Here is a 23,987-nt window from a genome sequence, read left to right on the forward strand (position 1 = left end):
ACACATTAGTTTATGAGGGTAGGGGGAAAATTCTCATGAAAATTCATTTTAGTGTGAATTTCTCCCATTACACACATTTTTTTATGCCATTTAGAGTACTGTGCACATTTTTGCAAGGCACTTTCCTCAGTATAATGCATTGTTGTATGCTACTTACATGAATATACGCAGTTTCGTGCTCACTTTTGCTTACTATAGACATTTTTGTACAAATTACAAATTATTGGTTGGAGAACTGCATTGTTCAGAGCAGCGTTGATTTTGAAGGATAGCTGTGTTTCTATTTCCATGTTGTTTGGGGTAGTGCAAATTAGGTACATTAAGACACCTTAAAGGATACTGAACCCCGTTGGCTCCAAATATACTTCCCGTCCCCTAAGCCTCACAGCCATGCTGTGTGTGTGTGTTGCTGTGTGTGTGTTCATTGGGGTACCTGGAATTTAATTTAATTGGAGTTGGGGTACCTGGAATTTACTTTGCAAAACCCCAATGTGATCGCTAACCACACTATTAATCACACCTGGCTTGGCCCCAGCCATACCTGCTTCAGAAGCCAATGCAATACAGGAAATTTGAGAGTCAATGAAGTCAGCTTACAGAAGACAAGAGGAGAATCTTTAGTAACATGCTGAGGGTCATGCAGAAGGACTGTGAACTCCAGAATGAACCCTTGGCTTGCTTGTTGCCTATCCCCATGATGTTACATGTGAAAGAGCAATGCCCATCTGTTTTAGTAATACAGAGACAGTCCTCATCACCTGGATATGTTGCACAGTCTCTTCTTAAACTTGGAAAAATCAATTTGCCACAGAGCCCTTCTTCCAGAAAGCATGCCCTTTCTGAATTAAAATTCACCAACAGTCGTTTCTCAGGTAAAACTGTCACTGACATCATTAAGAATGATTTCTGATGAGGAGCGATATAGGTGCATTGCTGTGCATAAGAACAAAATGCACTGGTTTTTGTGTGTATGTCTTCCATGATATTCATTTCCTCCTTTGGAGGGAAGGAAAGTGTGTGTGTGTGTTTACTTGTGTAAGTAGGCAGGCAGGCAGGCAAACAGATACAATACTTGCTTTTATAACTGTGACAAGCAAGCATTTATTTATGTCAACATTCATATCAATTTAGAATTCCATGCATTCTTAACCTTGATGAACAGTAACAGGAGGCATAATATGTGTACCTGTGTGCACAAATAGTGGAGTTGTATGTCTGTACAGTTAATCACATGTAGTATTCAAGAACTATAGAGTCCATGTACCCAGGTACACAATAGTTGAGCTATACAAATCAAGCAGCTATACACAAACACTAGTATATGTGTAGAAGCAGCTTGTAGATGCATTCAGTGTAATTCAATCTAACAACAACATCAGTTGGGGGTGGGTGATGGACAAACAGGGTGTCAGGTTTGGGCCATGGGTGGCTGTAAGAAATGAGGGAGGAGCCAATGAAGAAAAGCTGTAGAGCAAGCCAAAGCGAAGGGCTAACCAGGAGGCAAAGACAATGAGCACTCCAGAAGAAAGGGCTGAAGGAAAATCTGGAAGACAAGATCAGAGAATAAGCCAAGAGTCAGGGCAAAGAGCAAGAAGATAAATAAAAAAGCACACCAGTGCTCATGAAAACCATGTTGCTGAAGCAAGCCTGGAAAAAGGAAACTCTTTATATTCTTTCTGTTCATAAGGAGCCACTGATCAGCCTGGGTGGGCCACTCTAGGAAGCTGCCCCATGGCAAGTCCGACCATTGCTCCACCTAGGTCAGTATTGTTTACATTGACTGTCAGCAGCTCTCCAGGATTTCAGGCAGAGGATATTCCCAGCCCTTCATGGAAATGCCAGGGATGGAACCTAGGAGCTTCTGAATGGAAAATAGACACTCAGACACTGAGCTTTGGCTGTTCCCCTAAGGTGGAGTGAGTCTAGAAAATTATTCACTAAGAAGGTTGCCACCTGCATTTCTGTGGTTCATCACACAATGCAAGCAGGAGTGGCCAGCTTGGGAGGGTAGTGCCACTGCTGCTTAGTTAGATGTTGGTGTGGGGTGTGGGTGTGTAGGGTGGTGGTGAGGTTGAGGTTGTGTGGGCATACCAGCAATTGTGCCAGATTGTCTTGGGCAGTGTACTCACTCAACTTCAGTTTCACCACTGCCCTCCCCTGCACCACTCAGGTAAGCAACAGGGACACCACTGTTGAGAGGGCAACTCTGTGATTCTGCCCTTCCATGTGAACCGCTCCTGCAACACAGTCACAAGCATCTATTGGCATGGACTGCAATTCAAGATTCTGACAAAATTTAACTTTGAAAGCCCTAATCCAGATTGGGACTTGCAAGGCTGCCTTCTCCTGTATGAATCTTAGAACCTCAGGTTGTGCAGTGGATCACTGTGCCTGGCTATTAACCAGAAGGTTGGTGGTTCAAGCCCCACCAGGAGTAGCTGTGGACAGGATTCCTGTACAGCGGTACCTCAGGTTAAGTATTTAATTCGTTCGGGAGGTCTGTTCTTAACCTGAAACTGTTCTTAACCTGAAGCACCACTTTAGCTAATGGGGCCTCCTGCTGCTGCTGTACCGCTGGAGCCCGATTTCTGTTCTTATCCTGAAGCAAAGTTCTTAACCTGAAGCATCATTTCTGGGTTAGCGGAGCGTGTAACCTGAAGCGTATGTAACCTGAAGCGTATGTAACCTGAGGTAGCACTGTATTGCAAAGGGTTGGACTAGATGACCCTCTGGGTGGGATTGCCGTATTTCAAAAAGCCTGGACACAAAAGTTATTTTTGAGCCATCTTTAAGGAAATTCTCCAAAAAATCAACACTTCTGACAAGGGTTGCCATACATCTGGCTGTTTCTGATGGACGAATCTCAGGTGTGTCCGGGGAGACCTGGACATATGACAGCCCTTCCTGCTAACAATTCTGCAATTCATTTTTGAGATCTACTATTGAGAGCATCTTGTGACGGCCTTCTGAGGCACGCTTTGTTGCAACGTGTGACAGGGGTTTTCCATCACAAAAACATGTATGTGAAACTACTTGCCCTGAAAGGTTAGACCAAGGATGTGGAAACTTTTTTAATCAGAAGGTCACATTCCTTTTGGAATCCACATGCCATGGTAGGTGGGGACATAAGCAAAAGTGGGCAAAACAACATGTGCAAATTTTACCTTTGCAAAGTAGGCTATTTTTTTCACCCATGCTGCATCTGCATTATGCATTTAAAGTACTATGATCCCACTTTAAATAGACTTGGCTTCCCCCAAAGAATTCTGGGAGATGTGGTGTGTTACAGGTACTGAGAGTTGTTAGGAGACCCATATTTCCCTCACAGAGCTACAACTTCCAAAGGGATCGACTGTTAACCTACACTTAGAACTGTAGCTCTGTCAGGGGAATAGGAGTTTTGTGGCGCTGTGGGTAAAAGCCTCAGCGCCTAGGGCTTCCCGATCGAAAGGTCGGCGGTTCGAATCCCCGCGGTGGGGTGCGCTCCCGCTGCTCGGTCCCAGCGCCTGCCAACCTAGCAGTTCGAAAGCACCCCTGGGTGCAAGTAGATAAATAGGTACCGCTTACCAGCGGGAAGGTAAACGGCGTTCCGTGTGCTGCGCTGGCTCGCCAGATGCAGCTTTGTCACGCTGGCCACGTGACCCGGAAGTGTCTCCGGACAGCGCTGGCCCACGGCCGATAAAGTGAGATGGGCGCACAAACCCCAGAGTCTGTCAAGACTGGCCCTTTCGGGCAGGGGTACCTTTACCTTTACCTTTTAACAATTCACAGCAACCTGAACATAATAAAGTTCCCAGGATTCTTTGGGAGAAGCTATAACTGTTTAAAATGGTATTACAGTAATACCTCCGCGAATGTCCGCCTTGTCTAGCGTCCATTCCAGCGAACATCCGTGGCAAACCCGGAAGTACCAGAATGGGTTGCTTCCAGGTTTGCCGCTCATGCATGCACAGAAGCGATAAATCGTGCTTCACGCATGCACAGAAGTGCAAACTGCTCCGCGCACGTGCGCAGATGCAGCACTTTGCCCTGTGTCCTTTTCGGCTAGCGGCTGGGGCTCTGGAACTGATCCCGGCTGCAAAACAAGACATGACTGTATACTGCTTTAGATGTATAGTGCAGATGGAACCTAAGTGTTTATATGAAGACTTTTGATTAAAATTAAATTTAAACATTAACTGGTGTTTTTCAATACTGTTCAATACAAATCTGTGGGGGTTTTTTAAAGTAAACAAAAACAAACAAGAAAAATGAGGATACTTCCTTCTCATTCCAAATATTGAAAGTCTCATTAATGTTTTAAAATAATCTCTTTCTGAACAATGGAAGCAAGAATGTTTCCACTGGAAGATTATAATTCAGGAAATGTTCACCTTTGCCTACAAAGTAAACCAAGTCAGTGTCCTATTTTTAAAGTGATTGGGGGGAGCCTCAAATTTAATTTGGCATTTCACCTTTGTAATTAAGAGCCATCTGTCTTTATTTCTTTATCCTAGCTCTGCCTCTTTGCCTGGATTCTTGTCGGGAGATGAATAGAACTTATGGAATAAGTTCAATATACTGAAGAGAAAGCTACCACATTATAAATGAACATTCATAGCAGTTATGAATGAAGTGGCCAAATGGTTGCATCTCAGCGAGTCACCATTAGTACTTCATAACATAATTTAGAACAGAAATGTAAGGGCACCTTACAAATTTATTTATTTTATTTACATTATTTATAACCCACTCTTCTCAACCTCAGAGTAAGAAATAACATCAAAACAATACAATAAAGCAATGTTTCAATTAAATACAAACTAATGTGAAACCAATACTATACTAGCAGCCTAGCTACATCAGCTCAACAATGGGTACCACTTTCATCAAAAGCATTGATGAATAGTGACAGGTTCACCAGGTGCTGAAAATCCCAGCAATATTGGTGCAACATACACTTGAGAAAATAGAGCAGTTCAAAGCTGGGGGCCCCCACTATTCAGATATCTAAAAGTTAAGGATCAGAGATGGGGGGCGTTGGTGGTGAACAGCATCAAGTCAGCAATCAAATTTCATTCATTGGTGTCCAGTTATACACAAGCAGGTACTCTACAATATTAGACCATAATAAGTGGCCAGTCTCAGTTATGTGGAGTGCTTAAACAGGAGCATATTGTTATGTACTGAAGTTCTCACCCTGGGCCAGCAGGGGGATACTGTAGATAGTTATGCAAATAAGGGATCAAAAGTGACATTCAGTGATTGGATAGTTACAGAAAGTGGTTACAGTTGCATTGTAGTGGAGCTCTATATAAGCAGGCTGGCTGAACCCTTCAGTTCAGTTCTGTCCTGGCCTGTGAATAAACAAGAGGTGTTTGAAGAATCGCTGTGTCATCTGATATGTTCACCCACAACTTAACACATATTCCACTCAACACCTGGGATAGTCAAGCCTATCAATTCTGATTTTTCTCTGTTACACATTTTCCCAGTCTTATTTTCAGTTCACCACATTTCTTCAACAGTCTGCTTAAAAGAAAAAGAGTCCCCATCAGCATATCTGTGTATATTTATCCTAATATGCATACTTCTGTATGCAATTTTGCCTGATACACATATTTCCCCAAACAAATTCTCCTAATAATGCATATTTGTATATTATATGCATTTTAATGCACACTTTCCCATAACACATATCTATTTTTGCACCTTTTATATTTGATTGGAGAACTAAATTGCAAAATCCATGGAAATGAAAAGTTCAAAGGATGACTGAACTTCAGAACACATATTGTTGCAGAAAAGTTAAGTTTGCATTAACATGCTAGCCAAACCATATTTCTCCTTCATCCCTACTCAATTCATGAGATGGTCAGTGCAGTGACATTAGTACTGGAGGTGGGGGGGCTGCTCCAGCCCCCCATTGCATGATTATCTGGACATGAATGCACATATGACTATACCAAGCTTCTACTTTACATGGTGTTTTACCACTGGGTCAAAAGCATGAGTGCAGAAGGGAAATGGCATACAGTCCCCTTACCTTTCTTTATTGTCTCCTCTGTGCTGAATGACAGACTACAAGCCTTCTGGGCAAAGTTTGATGGTGCTATATAAAATAAGAACAGCAGAAACAACAACAAAGGATGAGAAGAATTTTGGTGCACTATATTCAGAGACTGTCCTCCAGAGAGGGCGCTACAGTAGTCTGGTCCAGTAATAACTGGTTCGTGTATGACTACAGCTGGGTCCACTAAGGTCAAATATTTTCCTTCTGCCCACAGCTTTTCTGGATCCAACCTCAAGATACTACAGCTCAATATGTCAGACCCACATAATTTGTGAAACTCCCCCTCCCCATGAGGCAACAGAAGCTTGTGCCCACACCTAGTAATTGACAACTGAACAATCCTGATTTTGCAGTTCCAGCCTTGCAAAGAAACAAAAAACTATAGGCTGTGCTTCAGTGAACTCTCTCTACTGATTTTCTTTCTGTGTCTTTTGTGTTTGCTTGTACTAGTGTGGCTTCTAGCAGGTGGGGTAGGGTGGTTGAGTGTGTGTTCGCATTTGGCAAATTGTGCTGTTTTCTTCCCATCTGCTTTCAACTTTTCATTGTTGGGCATGCTCTTCCCCCTTAAAAAAAAAGAAGCAATGGTAAGACCTTAAAAAAACAACAAGGGGTGGTATTAAATGGAGGGTGGGTATAGATGGCAAGTTGCTTGCATATGAGTTGGTTCATGCCGACACTAAACCTCATGAACTCAGTCATTTGTAGAATTCAACTTAATGAAGCTTTTCAATAAACTGGATCTAAAGGTTCCCTATCCCCAAGAGCAAGAATCTTTCACCTATAGAAGGAGATGTATTTTCAGAGGAGGGGAACCTTTGGGTCTATTCCCTCATCTCTTCGAAGCCAGTGGCAGCAGTGATTCTCCAAACATAAAAGCAATGGCAAAATTCCCTCTGATGGCCATTTAGCACATTTTTAAATCCTCACATCTATAAGCAAGTTGGTATCCTTGCCTCTCTGAGCCGAATAATATAACTTAATTTCAGCTTTCTGATCATAACAATTCAAAGGGAATGTTATGCAATTTATTCATCTTTGCTTGCAGGAATTCATCAAACAATCGCAGCTTAATGCCCCAGTTTCCCTCCCTATTTGCACAGATGAAGAATTATACCAGCTCCAGCTCAGCAAGGGATAGCAGCATTAAAGACACTGCATGGGGAATTTTTCCACTCATATTGCTAAAATCCTTCTCAAAGCTTCTATTGCTATTGAGGTAGCAAACACCAGCCTCTCCACCGCAGGGGCTCCCAGTCCCGTGGCATTAACCAGGAGAGATAGGAGGCAAAGAAATTGTAAATCTCTAATGAGCCATGCAACCAACCTGAACTGGGCTTGTTCCCTTCGCCTTTCTAACCCTGCCAATATAATCCTGCTAACCTCTTCCCCTTTTGCTGGGTTTAGACTGAGGCTGGCCCAAAATTTGCCTCAAATCTTCCCACAAAATATTTCCAGTCCCTGAAGAAAACGGGGGACTGTTTTTCTACTACTCATGTCTCATGCTTTTCTCATTTTAAGTCTTTTTAGAGCAGAGGCCTGGAGACAAATCCTGCAATCTGCTTTTCTTACTGTGCAATACATAAGACACCAAGAGTACTTTATAAAACATTATTGGCTGACCATTTCTTGGGCAGGTTGTTGGTTAATGGTCTAAGATGGTTGATGTTTCAGTACTGGGAGCATATGACTGATGGTTGGGGATCTCTGTATTTTTGAAAGAGGTGATACCCCTCCAGCTGAGGAGAAAGTACACCTGTGTTTGAGAGGGAGTGAGAAGGTGCTCGTGCAGAAAGAGGGCTTATAATTGGAGTGCATCTGTCTGGGGGAACAAAACCCACCCTACTATTAGACAAAGTGAGGCAATGGTTTTGGTTGTCAAGAAATGCAGCAAATTCTTTACTTCCTTTAATTTATTGTAGTGTATGTTCTTCCCCGCTAGAGATGATGAAGAAGAACACTTCTGGGATCTTCTGTCTCAGCTGGCCTTGGGTTCCATGTTCCTTGTCTTATTGTGGGTGGGGGTTGCCACCACAAACAGCAAAATATATTGGGCCGGCTTTGCTGGTTGTGTGCGTCGTGCCTGCTAAGGGTTTCTCTTGCCCAGTGTATGTAGAACTACCATGGTGGAAGGATCTGTCAAATTTGGTTCTCTCTGTTTCTTGTTTTTCTGGTCTTAAATACAGTCCTCCAGATTTGCATTAAAAAAAAAAATCCTCATGAAATTTCTTCAATATTTTATTGTGGATTTCTTCTATTGTTAAAAAACATTTTTGCCTGCAGTCTGACTAATGTGCATGATTTTGCAAGCAATTTCTTTTAATATAATGCATTTTTGTATGCTGTTTTCACTGATGTATGCATTTCCTATGCACATTTCTGCCTAGTATGTGCATTTTAGTAAACATGCACCTCCCATTCCACTCTACAATTTCCTCCCTCTGTTTTGTTTTCTGTACTGTAGAAATTTAAACTGTAAGTTCCTGTTTGTTTGTGTGTGTTGTGTTTTCTTTCTATGTGTGATAATGTTATGCTACAAAGCACACTGGATATTACCGTACTTGCATTATATAACAGTACTGTCAGGTGCTTTGGGGCTCCCACAAAATTCTGTACACCCAATCTACACAAATAAATGCCAGCTAAGGGATTTTTCTGTTGCCTGTGTCTTTCACAGTTGGCAGGCTCATGGGCTTCCTGTACTTCCACCCACTGGAGGAAGAAGAGTGGGGGGGAACGCACTGCCCCCGGCAGAGCGATCCCGGTGGGTGCTATCGTGGCTGCCCCCCCACCCGTGCTGGGCGCCACACCCCCACAGGTGGCATGTCATGACCCCAGGACACGCGCCAGCCTTGCCCCTGCCTGCTCTCCACTACGCCCCTGTGCCGGAGCATGAAGCTCCACCACTGCTTCCGCCTGCCCACCAGTTTATTCATTTTTCTGCTGCTGCATTGCTAAAGCGACTGTATTGCTTTCTTCCAGCTGCCCTGGTTGTCATCAATAATTTCCCTGCATCATCCAGCGTTGGACTATGACAATCCTCCATCTTAAGTGACATCATTTCTGACTCTGGCAGCCTTCTGTTCATAAACCTTCTTGAGATGTATGATGACTCAGTGGGAAATTACTGGCTTTTTGACATTGCCTGGCCAGTTTCTCTGGCTCTGGCTCTCCTGAAATTTTCAGCTCCCCACCCTCGATTTATGCTGTGAAACGTTTTGGAAGCGCTTTATTTCTCCAGCAGCGTGATTTGATGGTCAACTTACTAAGGCAAAGACTGCTGTGCTGGAGTAATGAAGCAACTCAGGAAAATGCAACCCCAATGTGCAACACTTTATATATATTCTTCATACATACATACATACATATGCACATACATAATTGTATTTCTACGCTACCTTTCCACAGTTCAAACCATGCTCAAGATAGTTAACAACATGAAAAAATACATAACTACAACATAGGAACTGTAGTAATAATAAATAAAACATTAAAAGGCACAACAAAACTGAACAATCTAAAATAAAGATACAAAAACCAACAACAGCAACAACCTCCTTCCCAACAAAACTACCCAAACAATACCCTAGCCCAAGATTCTGTTAAGCAGCTTCACCCAGGCCAAGTGGGAAAAAACCTACAAGGCAGGGAGCAGGTCTTCCGGGACTTACAGCCCTATTCTCTTGACTGTGATTTAACTGTTTCAATAGAATTGTAGAGTTGCAAGGTATCCCAGGGGTCAAGGTATCCCAGGGTAATAAATCTGATTAATAATAATATGGATAGAGAAGGTTGGGTTGAGTTGAATAGGGCAGTCACATCACTGATCTCTTTTCTATCCTGGTCAACAAGATCAGCCCTCCTGCTCCCCTTTGCATGAATGCAAAACTGCAATAACAAAAATGGGAGCTTTGCCTTGAGGACTAATGAACTGCAGTAGCCATGTGTGTGTCCATAAACTGAGGAGTGCCCAAAGTACATATTTCTTTGTTTTTCTAGCAGGGGAGGGGCCTTTGGTTTGATAGAGTTCCAAAATCAGGGTGAAGATCTATGAGTCTTACCATCAGTGGTGTTTGCTTTCTCACTTTCCAGCCTTGCAAAACAACAACAATATGCCCTTTATTATATTATGCAAAGATGGTTTGCGCTACAAACGTTGCAACCTAATTGGGACGCAAAACTTGTTAAAATCTAACCACAGACCAGCTTCACAGAGCAACTCAGAACAAGAGAGCATTGAACCGATTCACTGTTGTTAACCTCTGCCCTTCATGGGAGCTAAAAACTGTTCATGTCAAGCGTTTAAGCTGGAGAACCTCAAGACCTTCCCAAAGAAAGAAGGATGATAATTTAGAGCATCAAGGACTATCTAAACCAAAATCTCCATTCAAGGTGGTCAAAGTTGGCATTTACTGGCAGGTATCAATCAGCAACTGGTAAGTGACCAGAAATTCTTCACATGGAATTTTTTTCTGTAGGAGAAAGGGAGGAAAAACAGCTGGAAAGCAATCATAACAAGAGCCTTGCAGAGCTTAGAGGAATATGAAGTATAAAGAGATGATTATTTCCTGTGGATATTGATGATGAATTGAAGGGGATCTGGAGCAAATAAGAAAAATGACCGCCCTCAGAGATGTCTGAACTTGCCTTGTTTCAAGGTTAAAGGGGGTGGTGGAAGAAACATCCTTCCTGGAACACCTGAGGCCTCAGCATAAGGAGAGTACTAAATATCTGGGTCACAAGTAATCAGAAGTTAGAACTTCCTCTTGGCCCCTTTTCATTTAATTAATCCTTCCTCCAGTTGGACAATGTGGCGACAATGTTAGTTATTACAGGGGACATTTTACAGAGGGAATTAATTCATGTCAAAGAAATTGCATGATGTGCTAAGTAGCAAGATAAATAAGCAAACTCTGTCTCCCTTCCTTTAAAAAAAGAAAAGAAAAAAGACCCTGCTTGGGTTGCCTTACTGAAAGGCTACCCACAGGGAGTCTTGCTTCTGTAAACCAGTTACTGTAGTAGATATAATCAGAGTTTGTGTTGAAGTTGTTGATCTTTTCTTCATACAGTACTCTGAGTGAATGGCTTCCACAAACCATGAAAGGTTTGGCGATTAAAAGGGAGGGTGTGTGTACAACACTGGATGCCCCAAGATGGTCTGCTGCCTGTGAGTGATCCCATGAGGAACAGTGATTTTACCCACTTTTATTTGTTTGTGGAAGATTATGCAATCAAAAATCCTGCATTTATTCAGCAATTCAAGCTACAGTGAAACAGGCTGGGGGGAGTGAGGAAGATTGCCTGTCAACCACTATCCAGAATTTTGCACCAGCCTTTCCATGCTGGACAATGTGCTGCCAATGCAGAGCAGCCCATGGCCACATCCACACCATACATTTAAAGCACTACGATACCATTTTAACAGTTGTAGCTTGCCCCCTCAAAGAATCCTGGGAACTATAGTCTGGTAAGATGCTGAAAGATGGTAGAAGATACACCCACCCAAGCTATAATTCTCAGAGTGGTTTCACAATCAATCCTGTTGGACTGTGGGAATCATAATTCTATGAGGGGAATAGGGGTTGTCTAGCAACTTTCAGCACCCTTAACAAACTACACTTCCCTTGATTGTTCAAAGGAGAATGATAGTGCTTTGAATGTATAGTGTAGGTGTTGTTGGTTTGTGGCATCCATCTGTATCAAGAAACTATGGAGTATGCCTCTGCCCTCCAGGGATGAAGTCAAATCGCTGTGTTAGCAGCACCGAAGTGACTTCCATGGGCTGCCCAGATGACAAGACTCCACTCTTGGCCTCACTGATGTGGTCCAAAGGAAATCAGAGCAATGTATTTGGCACAAGCTTGGCTGAAGGAAGTAGGCGTACAAGGCGTACAAGACGCCATCTTAGGGACTCCACTCCAGATTTGTGTAGGGTTTACTCCATAGCCTTTTATTCTCCCAAAGATATCCTACAAGGCAGCAGAGGTTTAGGATCAGAGTTTTCTTTCTCCTAGATGGGCTACCTTTCCAGGTTGATGAGCCCCATCTGCCCCTCACTTCCCTCTACAGCACGTACAGAACCTGCCTTCTTGACTGTTGGACCCACTGTTGGTCTCGTCTGCTCAATCTTCCAGAGCCTGTCTCTGCATGCAGGGGAAGTTCCTATCTCACTAAGGGTTTGAGACCCATCGGCTACCCTCATCTGGTTTAGGCAGTCAGTCGAAGCAGTTCCTGGATTGTGGCCACTGTTGCATGCTTCTGGGAGCCACAGGCAGTGCCAGATTACCAAATAGGCAGAGTAGGCACCGGCCTATGGGCTCCACACCTTTTAAGGGCCCCATGACAACAGATCAAAATAATATTGATTTGATCTAGAAAGAAAATTACAATCAAGCTTTCTTAGTTCAATGTTATCCCACTAGAGCGTGCACACGTGAAACCTCCAGATACGAAGCTTTTTGTGGGTAAGTGTGTCACGCGTTCCCGCTGACTCCAGATCCTAGCAGAATATTCACAAGTAGCCCAGTAGAAGCTTTGAGATAATTTGTGAGCCCCCCCCCCGAGATTTCCACTGCCTAGGGGCCTCCACAGGGTTTAATCCGGCACTGGCTCCAGTTGAGAGCTGAGTGCAGGATGGGAACCAAAGGTGGACAAATTACTGAAGAAGGAGCATGACATGCCCCCCACCAGAGGTACTACCCCCTCCCGCAACACCCCGCACATCCTTGTGTGGATGTGGCTCCTGGCATTAAGAGAAATGGAGCATGTACACATCACTGCTTTGTGGAGAATTAGATGCTGGAAGGAAGGAATTTGCTTCATCAGTGATCATAGCTGCCTGGGGATTTTCCACAAACATAGGCAGCACCACCAGCTGCACCACCAACTTCCTACCTAACACATCATGCACAGGTATGACCACCCCAGGACATGGTTTGAGGGCACATAGGAATCTTTCTAAAGATGAGGAAGTCTGGCTAGGAGACCACGTGGGAGCCAAACACCCTCCTTGTGCACACTGATTATGAAAGAAAACCTGTCTCTCTCTCTCTCTCTCTCTCTCTCTCTATATATATATATATATATATATATATGCACACACACACCATGAAGAAAATAAATAAATTGCAGCTGTACAGAATGGGGAACCTTTGTGGGGGATGCCTGGATGAAGGCTAGAGAGGGGTCGTTGAGAGCATGTAGAAACTAGCCTTCTATGCTTAGATAAAACTCAGATTGTCTGCTCCTCCCACTTTTGTCTCTGGCTCCACCCACTAATGGTATGTGGCCCTTGGAAGGTTACCCAAAATGGAATGTGGCCTTTAGCCTGGAAAAAAGGTGTTTCCCACATCTGGGCTGCTGCCCCGATAACCAAAGGATTGCAACAATAAACCTTGGGGCCAGGCAGCTCCTTACTTGAACGTGAGGGTGCCCCTACACGCCCCTTTGTACCCTGACTGAAAACATGGTCAGGGAAATGACGGCAGCAGAATGTAACATACAATGATATTAATCTCTCTGTCCACTTTTGTTTCAAGCCCTGTGGTACATGGAAGGTAACCTAAGAAGTGAATGTTGCCCTTGGAATGAATAAAAACTTCCTTGCTCCTGCCATATAGATAAGAGAAAATAACCACAAGGGCTACTGTTTCATATGTGTTCCTACTGTTTGGTATAGGTTTATATCTTTATGTGTATTTTTGTCTGTCTGTCTGTCTGTCTGTCTATCTATCTATCTATCTATCTATCTATCTATCTATCTATCTATCTATCATCTATCTATCATCTATCTATCTATCTATCATCTATCTATCTATCTATCATCTATATCATCTATCTATCTATCTATCTATCTGAATTTAGTATCTGAATTTTCTTTCCTCCACAGAACTTGTTAACTATGCAGACCAAAGTGTAGACCAAAGGAACTAGGTTTCCCATATACAAGGGATTTCAATTTTTTAATTTGATTTTTGTCTGTGATCCTAAGCTCCAAATCTGATAGCACTAACCCCCAAGTAAATACATTAAGCTCAAGCTCTTTCTCTATCAAGCCTTACACACATACAGAAAAAGAGAGGGGAGGGGAAGAGAAAGGCAATGAAAGCAGGACTTATCTGCGGATGTTCCTAGATGCAATCAGCCCACCTTTTTAATGCCCTTGCAATTCCAACCTGGGCATTCGTTCAGAGAAGACAAACCAACTTATTTGGCAGCATAATCCACCTCATGAATTTATGCCTCGCCTCTCCCCAGATTCGAGAGCCTGGAAACACAAAATCTTCCCTGCTGCGTTTTTAAGTCTACATCCTCCCAGATACAAGATAAGGGCTTAATAGCTCCAATTCAGAGCTGTTTTCATATTCAGGCATAAGTTATGGATACGGCAACAGATCAGCACTTCTTGGCCATTTTTCATTGGCTCTGGTTCACTGCTTTAAACAGTCTGAGTCAAGGCCATGTTTTAACGCCATAGACGGTCTATTCAAATACCAGTATGACCACATTTTAAAAGCCACCCTGTACCACTTCATTGCCGCAGATGTCCTTTACATCTGGCTGGGGCCATTTCTCTGCATGTCAACAGTAATTCATTTTAACAGCTGTCTCTTTTGACAAGCTTAGTGTCAGACTCTAAAATGACAGGGTGACAGTTTTCCTTTTTCTTGAAACAGAGCATAGTGCAAATTAACTGTTCGGATGCAGGATCCCTGAATGCTTTGTGGAGGGGGGGGAGCACAGTGCTCAGAACACATTGAATAGATTTGAGGAACCGTTTGCATTGGAGAACTAAAGATGCTTAAAAAAAGAGGGGGAGGACTCAAGAGGGCTTAACAAACTAGGGTACTTCTCATGCGATTCCTATCGGTACTTGAAACTGCGGAGCCCAGAGCACCTTAAATGCAGATGAAAGAGGCGTTGAAAATAAACAGTAGGAATTTGCAAACTAGTGCAATGGATAGATTTGCTGTCCTATGCAAATAGACAAGATAATGTCCTGCCTAGTGATTGAGCACAGTTAAAATGCTTGTTAATATATATCAGCTGATGGTTTCATAGGCATCAACCTACAAACAAACTGTGCGCACACCATTGCATGTAACTGTTTTCTCTCTTTCTCGTGCACACACATGCACACAACAAAACTATTGAGTGTAGTAATTGCATCATTTCCATTTAATGATGTACAATCCAGCATGGGTGACTGTTTTAGATCCACAATTATATCAAGCCCCTCCTTCTCTGGCTTCCATTTTGGTGTATGTTGAGCTAATATATTTTAGGGGAGCAACTAGACATTTAACGATGACACAAGCTTTCAAGTCAGTTTTGTTTTTCGCATCCGTCTGCCTCAAGAGACAATTGAAGAGTGCACCTTTGGAGGTGAAGTCAAACTGTGCCTGCTGGATGAGACATGTTTTGTTGCAGCTGGGGCAGATGAAGGCATCTGATTGTGCTGTGGCAGATTCCTCCAAAATGAATTACACTGATTATTTTTTTAAAATGCATTAAATTCACTTGTACTAATACTGAAACTGGAATGTGAAGGAGGTAGGAGAAGGTAGATCTCATAAAATTAAATTTAAATTTAAAAATAAGATAAAACACTGTAAATGTTTGGAATAACTTATTAGAAAAAATGTGCACTTAACTATGGGAGAAGTTCTTACAAAAAACAAAACAAAACTATTGTTGATTTGCCCAAATATAATGGAAGATTGGTACGTTATTTTCACCAACACATTCATTATTGCTACATTTCCCCATAATCTATGTGATTTTTTTGATATAATGTTTTTTTGGTTTGAGTACGGCATTGCAAAATTCAGAGGAGTGTGAATTTTGAAGGATAGATGTGTTTCAGCTGCATATTGTGTTAAGAAATGTGAAAATTACATTTATCCCACATCCCTTCAATCTACCCACCACAGATAGCACAACTCGGCTGTACAGCCTCTGTATTGCATGAAGAACATCCCCGGTTCCATCTGGGGCATCTCCAGGTAGGATTGAGGGAAAACCCTGCCTAAAATCCTGAAGAACTGCTGCAAGTTAGTGTAGAGAACACTGAGCTAAATGGACCAATGTTGTGACTAAACAGCTCCCTATGTTTTTCTTTTCTTTGGGGGGTAGCTTTTCAGTCAGACAGGTGTGATTTTATCTTGATGCACTGGGCCTCTGCACACAAGGTGCAGGCAGACTTCTGCTTAAGCCACAGCTAGTGAAGTGAAACCCAGCTTCCTCTAAACTAGAGATATTCTTGCCTGATCTGCCAGTGGGACTCATGCTGTGTACACATACTGTGCTCTATAAATAGTAATGTCTTCTCTCCACGGAAAAGGCTATTGGAAGGGAAAATAATCCTGTATAGATGCCAAGCAAGAGAAAACTGGTCCCATTCCCTACTCTGCAGGGAAGCTGGAGCACTGAAAACTCATGAAAAGTAGAAGGGGTCGCGTGGGGAGAAACTCCTTCATGCTTCATGTACCCCAGCTATATCTCAATCGGTGCAGTGCCTGCTTGTTTCTATTTGTCTATTAAATATGCATACAGGCAAAGCAGAGAGGAAGGGTCATAACTCAGTGGGAGAGCATAAGCTTTGCATGTCGAAGGTCCCAGGTCCAATCCCTACCATCTCCAGGTAGGTCTCAAAACGCCCATTGTCTAAAACCCTGGAGAGCTCCTGACAGCCAATGTGTTGTTGTTGTTTTTATTTCTTTACCACCCTTCATCTATACAGTGGTACCTCGGGTAACAGACGCTTCAGGTTACAGATGCTTCAGGTTACAAACTCCGCTAACCCAGAAATATTACCTCGGGTTAAGAACTTTACTTCAGGATGAGAACAGAAATTGTGCCGTGGCGGCGCAGCAGCAGCAGGAGGCCCCATTAGCTAAAGTGGTACCTCAGATTAAGAACAGTTTCAGGTTAAGAACAGACCTCCAGAATGAATTAAGTTCTTAACCCGAGGTACCACTGTAACACAGAAATAAAAATCACTCTTTAATAAATAAAACATAGCATAATTCACTAAGGGACTACGCACCGTGACACAGAACATTTAAGAACCAAACACCTCGACAAACAGGAATGTTTTAAACTGGTTTTAAGGCCACCAGCAGGTATCCCCTAGGAGTGAATTCCAAAGCTGGACCACTGCCACTGAGAATGCCATTTCCCATGACATCCTCCTCCTGGCTTCCATATAAACAGGGCACTTCCCACAGATTGTAATGCCCAAGTTAGCTGGTAGCAAGGAAGGTGCTTCTTGTGGTTCTTGGGTCCTAATTCACTCAGGGGTTTATATATATAGCTTCTCAGTGGTGTAGCGTGGGTTGTCAGCACCCGGGGCAAGGCAAGTAATTTGCGCCCCCTAACCCGTGGATTTGCGCCCCCTAACCCGTGGATTTGCGCCCCCTAACCCTAACCCCCAGATGTTGCGCCGGGTGTGGACGGCCCCCCCTGCACCCCCCACGCTACGCCACTGTAGCTTCTCATGAACATTGGAATTGTAACGTTAAGGCAGCAATGGCCACAAAAGTGAGAACTGCCAACAGGGATGGAGGAGAAATTCAATTTCATTTACGTTTTAATGGGAAACTGCCTGATTTGCACTACTCAAACAGGCAAACCCAACACAACTAACCTTCAAAATCCACACCTTCTCAAACTCTTATGATGCAGTTCTGCAATCAAACCATGTGAAGAAAAAGGCATATGCTAGAGTAAAGTGTGCATAAGATTGCAAGTATTCATGAAAATAACATTAAAATGCACTGTATTAAGTAAGATTGCTTGCAAAAAACAGTGCATATTAGTAAAAGAAAGGGGGTATGTTAGTCAAAGATGCATACAAGGTTTACTAGGAGAAATGTGCACTAAAAGGCTGATGAATTTTCATGTGTGTGTAGGGATAGAGATAGAGATAGAGATAGAGATATGTGAGAGAGAGAGAGAGAGAGAGAGAGAGAGAGAGAGAGATGAGACCCTAAATTATTGTAGAAATGTGGAGAACTGAAATTAAGATTAGGAAAATGAGTATGAGTAGTGGAGAGCAACAGATTCATCCACCCCTACTAGTGAAGATTAAGTGTTTGTATGGGACGCGGGTGGCGCTGTGGGTCAAACCACAGAGCCTGGGACTTGCCAATCAGAAGGTCGGTGGTTCGAATCCCCACAACGGGGTGAGCTCCCATTGCTCGGTCCCTGCTCCTGCCAACCTAGCAGTTTGAAAGCACAAAGTGCAAGTAGATAAATAGGTACTGCTCCAGCAGGAAGGTAAATGGTGTTTCTGTGCGCTGCTCTGGTTCACCAGAAGCAGCTTAGTCATGCTGGCCACATGACCCAGAAGCTGTTTGCAGACAAATGCCGGCTCCCTCAGCCAATAAAACAAGATGAGCACCGCAACCCCAGAGTTGGTCACGACTGGACCTAATGGTCAGGTTACCTTTTACTATTTCTTTTAGCTGTTGATGGTCTTAGGAGCCCTAGGCCAAATGCTCTAGACTGGTCCCTAGAGCACCTGCCACATGAATCCATCTCCATTTGTTATGACACCACTGTGCTGGCAGTGCAATGGTCATGCACAATGTACAATGCCGTGGAAGGGAGCAACCAAAGCACTTGCAAAAATGTGCATGAAATCATCTGTCGCCTATATCACCAGGCAAAGTAGAGTGCAATAGTGTCGAAGGGACCCTGGCTCCATTTGCTAAGATGGAAGCTCTGCTCTGAGTGTTCCACCATGAAGCTTTCAGAAAAAAGGTCTTTTCTACAGGGATGTCCCTTCCCATTTGCCAAATTAGTGTTTAGGCATCAGGTTAAAAACCACTGGGTGGCAGGGGCTTTTGGTGGTTGTGTATCTTACTTTATTATTTATTTCCTAAATTTTTACACCACTAGATTGTGGAAAACCTCAAAGCAATTCCAGAGAGTGTCTACTCTAAGCCTAAAGTTAAAGAACTATAAGAAAGGATAGCCAGGAGCCTTGAAGTTACCAACTGGACAACAGACTGCTGTATTGTTTTTAACACTTGATTGGGAGCTGTCCAGAGTGGCTAAGGAAACTCAGCCAGATGGGCGGGGTATAAATAATAAACTATTACTACTACTACTACTACTACTACTACTACTACTATTATTATTATTATTATTATTATTATTATTATTATTATTATGGCACATAGGTCACCTTGTCACAGTCTTCCTCACAATGGTGACATGTATCCCATTTCTATCTTATGATTTCTTAATGTATGAGCTGTATCAAACTATGTCCTACACTCAGAGTAGACTCACTGAAAATTAATGAACCTAAGTTGGTTATACACAGAATGGACTTGGCTACAACCATGAATGTGCGACATGCAAATTATATGTGAATATCTGCCTTTCATCTTTTTGTTGTCGTTTTTGGTGATGCATTTCCACTTTGGGGTGACTGTAAGTGTCGCCCTGTACATTTTGCTCAAACATTCAATGACATTTGATTAATTGAATTAAGCTGGCTTGCTTTTACACTTGTACTTCCTATGTTATGTCTTTGCATTGCTTTTTTAGGAGTTCTTATTTTCAGTGTTGATAGCTTATGTTACAGTTATGGTAATGTTCCTAGGTGGTGAGTTGTAAGCCACCTTGGGGATCATATGATTGAGATGTGAGGCAAAAACATGATAAACAAACCATATTAATAAAATTGCAGAGGCATGATAAGAGACAAGATAGGGAATAGGAGGGACAGAGATAACCAGTTTCTTTGTCCTGTTCTAAAGGTGTATCCACAATAAGATAATAGTGTGAGTAAAATGCAAGACTTAATAATATTAATAATAATATTAATAATAATAATATTGTATTTATACCCCACTAACAACAAATTTAAAACACTTAATTGTAATACAACATAGAAGCAGCATAAAATGCAGTATAAAAGCATGAATAACAATAAAATTCAAAGTTCAAAAATCAGTTATGGGGAATCCATCCATTAGGCATTAGATAGTCACCAGGGCTAGCTGGCTGAATTAGTCCTACTTGGGCCAGCATATTGGCTTATATTAAAATAACCAAAATTATTATCTACCTCTTCTAAGTGTTTTCATTTCTGCCCAAAACTACTCCTAATTTTGGTGATTTTTGCCACATGGGTTTAAATTGCCTCTCATGTAATTGTTCTCAGCCACATCTTCATCATCAACCAAATTGGGTGGGCTGTGTCGATCCACATAATTTTATTTGCTAATGTCCAGTGGTGTCACCATGCCAGGCACAGTGACATTGTAACATTGTCCTTGTTTGGGTGGGATCACTGTGTTGGAATTTGGTGTGGTCACTGCAGTGGAGGGGAGAACTGAGTGGCCTCATAAGGCTACTAGTTGAAAGCATAAAGAAACCCAGGGCTCATTATTCCACCTGGCAAACCAAGTGATTCTGCGTATAAGAGTATAAAGAGTCCTAACATTGGACATGCTAAGAAAGACTGACTGGAGGTGAAGGAAGGAAGGAAAGCCATATACATGGCGACATGTAATAATCACAATAATTTTATTATTTATACCCCACCCATCTTACTGAGTTGCCCCAGCCACTCTGGACAGCTTCCAACAAATATAAAAGCATCATAAAACACTAAACATTAAAAGCTTCCCTATACAGGGCTGCCTTCAGATGTCTTCTAAAAGTTGTATAGTTGCAAGAAGTGAGGTTACAGGGAACCAGGCAGAGCGCCTTCTCGGTAGTGGCCCCCACCCTGTGGAACACCTTCCCATCAGATGTTAAGGAGATGAGTAATTATATAACATTTAGGAAACATCTGAAGGCAGCCCTGTATAGGGAAGCTTTTTAAGGTTTAATGTTTTACTGTTTTTATATATGCTGGAATCCACCCAGAGTGGCTGGGGCAACCCAGTCATATGAGTGGGATGCAAAATAATAATAATAATAATAATAATAATAATAATAATAATAATAATAATAATAATATAACAACAACAACAACAACAACAACAACAACAACAACAACAACCCCACTGGCTCAGATAATTTATTGGAAGCGTTGTCACTTATTGGAAAAAATAGCTGTCAAAGAGAAATCAGCACTCCTGAATGGGATTAAAACTAGCTATTTTGGCAGAGCTAGTTTAAAAAATTACCTTCATGCTACACATTTTCATCTTTTAAAGCAGCCTCCTCCAACCTCATGCCCTTGATATTTTGGACTAGTAAGCAACCCCAGTCAGCACTGCAAATGGTCATGGGTTATGGCCTTTTTAGTCTAAAACATGGGTAGGCAAACTAAGACCCAGGGGGCTGGATCTGGCCCAATCGCCTTCTTAATCCGGCCCACAGACAGTCTGGGAATCAGCGTGTTTTTACATGAGTAGAATGTGTCCTTTTATTTAAAATGCATCTCTGGGTTATTTGTGGGGCATAGGAATTCGTTATTTCCCCCCCCCAAAAAAATATAGTCTGGCCTCCCACACGGTCATGGGACGTGGGTGGCGCTGTGGGTTAAACCACAGAGCCTAGGACTTGCTGATCAGAAGGTCAGCGGTTCGAATCCCTGCGACAGGGTGAGCTCCCGTCACTCGGTCCCTGCTCCTGCCAACCTAGCAGTTTGAAAGCACGTCAAAGTGCAAGTAGATAAATAGGTACCGCTCCAGTGGGAAGGTAAACGGCGTTTCCGTGCGCATCTCTGGTTCGCCAGAAGCGGCTTAGTCATGCTGGCCACATGACCTGGAAGCTGTTTGTGGACAAACGCCGGCTCCCTCAGCCAGTAAAGTGAGATGAGCGCCGTAACCCCAGAGACAGCCACAACTGGACCTAATGGTCAGGGGTCCCTTTACCTTTACCCACAAGGCCTGTGGGAGAGTCGACCGACCCCCTGCTGAAAAAGTTGGTCTGAGTCTTCTAGAGGGTGACAGATTGCAGAAGACTGCTTTAAAGAAACTGTTGAGTAACATTGTGTCCCTTGGCTGCTCCTTCAGTCTCTCTCAATTCATCACATAATTGATCCTACCCAATCATGGATCTCGTGCGTTGGGATTTCTCTTTGACAGCTACTGGCATTTATGTATATGATGTCTACAGTCCTTCCCCAACTTTCTTTAAAACCGCTCGTTCAACTTTCATGTGTTTTAACTCTCAGGTCAAATCAGCTCCATCAATGTCAGGTTGATAAATGAATTAATTTAATTTTTTTATCACTGGAAAACTCTCTGCCTTGTGTATTTTTCACTATCAGATTTTTCCTGCAAGATAATAGGTCCCTTATTATTTTTTATGTTATCTGCTGTAATAAATATAGATTGAGTTCCCCCCATACAAAGCACAAATGTTGCCATTCCTTCACTGTGTTTGGTTTGCAGATCTCAGCTGAAGAGGAAGCATGGCACTGATTGATTATACTGCTTTTATATTTATTATTAACACAAGCAAGGATATAGTCTAAGCTGTACAACTTTGTTCCAACTGAAGAACTGAGTTGGGCAAAGCAAATTGTTCAAGCAACTGTGCGGAATGCACCACTAAAAAGAAATTCAGCAGCTTCATTAGGTTGCTTTCTGTATTTGCCAGAATTGTACCAGCAATGATATGGAAACCATAAAGAACGAGTCAAGAGAGATACTCAGACGTTTCTATCGATGTCATTGAAACTCATGTTTCCTGATTTGAAAATGTGTGCCAGTCTTCATATATAAATCATAGACCTGAATCATTCTGAGGTCCAATGATCCTGCAATATAGCTTGAAGCAGGCACATCCAGAGCTTGTCTGAGATCCAGGGTTGGAGTCTTGTTAGAATAAAGTTATAAAGGTAAAGGTAAAGGGACCCGTGACCATTAGGTCCAGTCGCAGACGACTCTGGGCTTGCGGCGCTCATCTCGCTTTATTGGCCGAGGGAGCCGGCGTACAGCTTCCGGGTCATGTGGCCAGCATGACTAAGCCGCTTCTGGTGAACCAGAGCAGCACACGGAAACACCGTTTACCTTCCCGCCGGAGCGGCACCTATTTATCTACTTGTACTTCGACATGTTTTCGAACTGCTAGGTTGGCAGGAGCAGGGACCGAGCAATGGGAGCTCACCCCGTCGCGGGGATTCGAACCACTGACCTTCTGATCGGCAAGCCCTAGGCTCAGTGGTTTATACCACAGCACCACCTGTGTCCCTCGAATAAAGTTATAAGCTCAAACAAAAAAGCAGCAGGTCCCTGCCACCCTGCGCTCCCTCCCCTGCCAGCTTAGCCATCAAGGGCAAGTGTATTGGGCTGCTTTCCCCCTCCTCATGGGCCTGGCTTGAAGTCGTCCTGAATTCTGTAGAGAAGGTGGGACTGCCCAGTCCAAATCTAAGGCAAAGAACTGTAGGAAAGGAGATCAGGGACCACCAGCAGTTAATACACATGGGTTGTCTGATCACTATGGTGAGATGTACTGTGGCTTAAGAACACAGGAAGAACCTTATGCATCTGTCCAATCACCCATTTAGACCAGCATCCAGTTCTCACAGTGGGCAACCAGATGCCCATGAGATGCCCACATGCAGGGTCTGACACAGGAGCATTCTCTCCCCCTGCAGTTTCCAGCAACCGAATCTTTCTGTTCTTTGGGCATCATACTTACTAAGAAGTGAGGGTCTATTTTGTTGTATATGTGCTGTTGATTAAGCTGTAAGAAGAAAAGCAATGCTTTTTTTTCAAAAATAAGAAAGCTTATCAAATGAATAAATAGCATTATTATTTAAATTGTTGCTGTTGGGTTGGGACATTAATATATTTAATATCAGTGGGTCTATTCTGAGCAGAACAATAAGTGGATACAACCCATAGTAATTTACATCTATATTATTATTATTATTATTATTATTATTATTATTATTATTATTATTAATATACCACCCTATACCTGGGGGTCTCAGGGCAGTTCACAAAATAAAATCAAG

The 23,987-nt window shown here is 42.7% G+C and overlaps 1 long non-coding RNA gene across 1 annotated transcript; it reads right to left on the reverse strand.

Annotated features, from left to right (window-relative positions):
* Positions 1–1,117: 1,117 nt before the first annotated feature.
* Positions 1,118–14,386, reverse strand: LOC308579315. Its single transcript, XR_014004408.1, has 3 exons — positions 14,198–14,386; positions 6,026–6,091; positions 1,118–1,543 (listed from the first exon to the last, which is right to left on the reverse strand). It is a non-coding gene; the product is annotated as an uncharacterized lncRNA (long non-coding RNA).
* Between the last annotated feature and the right edge of the window lie 9,601 nt (positions 14,387–23,987).

The sequence above is a fragment of the Podarcis bocagei genome (genome assembly GCF_964188305.1).
Source record: "Podarcis bocagei genome assembly, chromosome: Z".
Taxonomy (NCBI): Eukaryota; Metazoa; Chordata; class Lepidosauria; order Squamata; family Lacertidae; genus Podarcis; species Podarcis bocagei.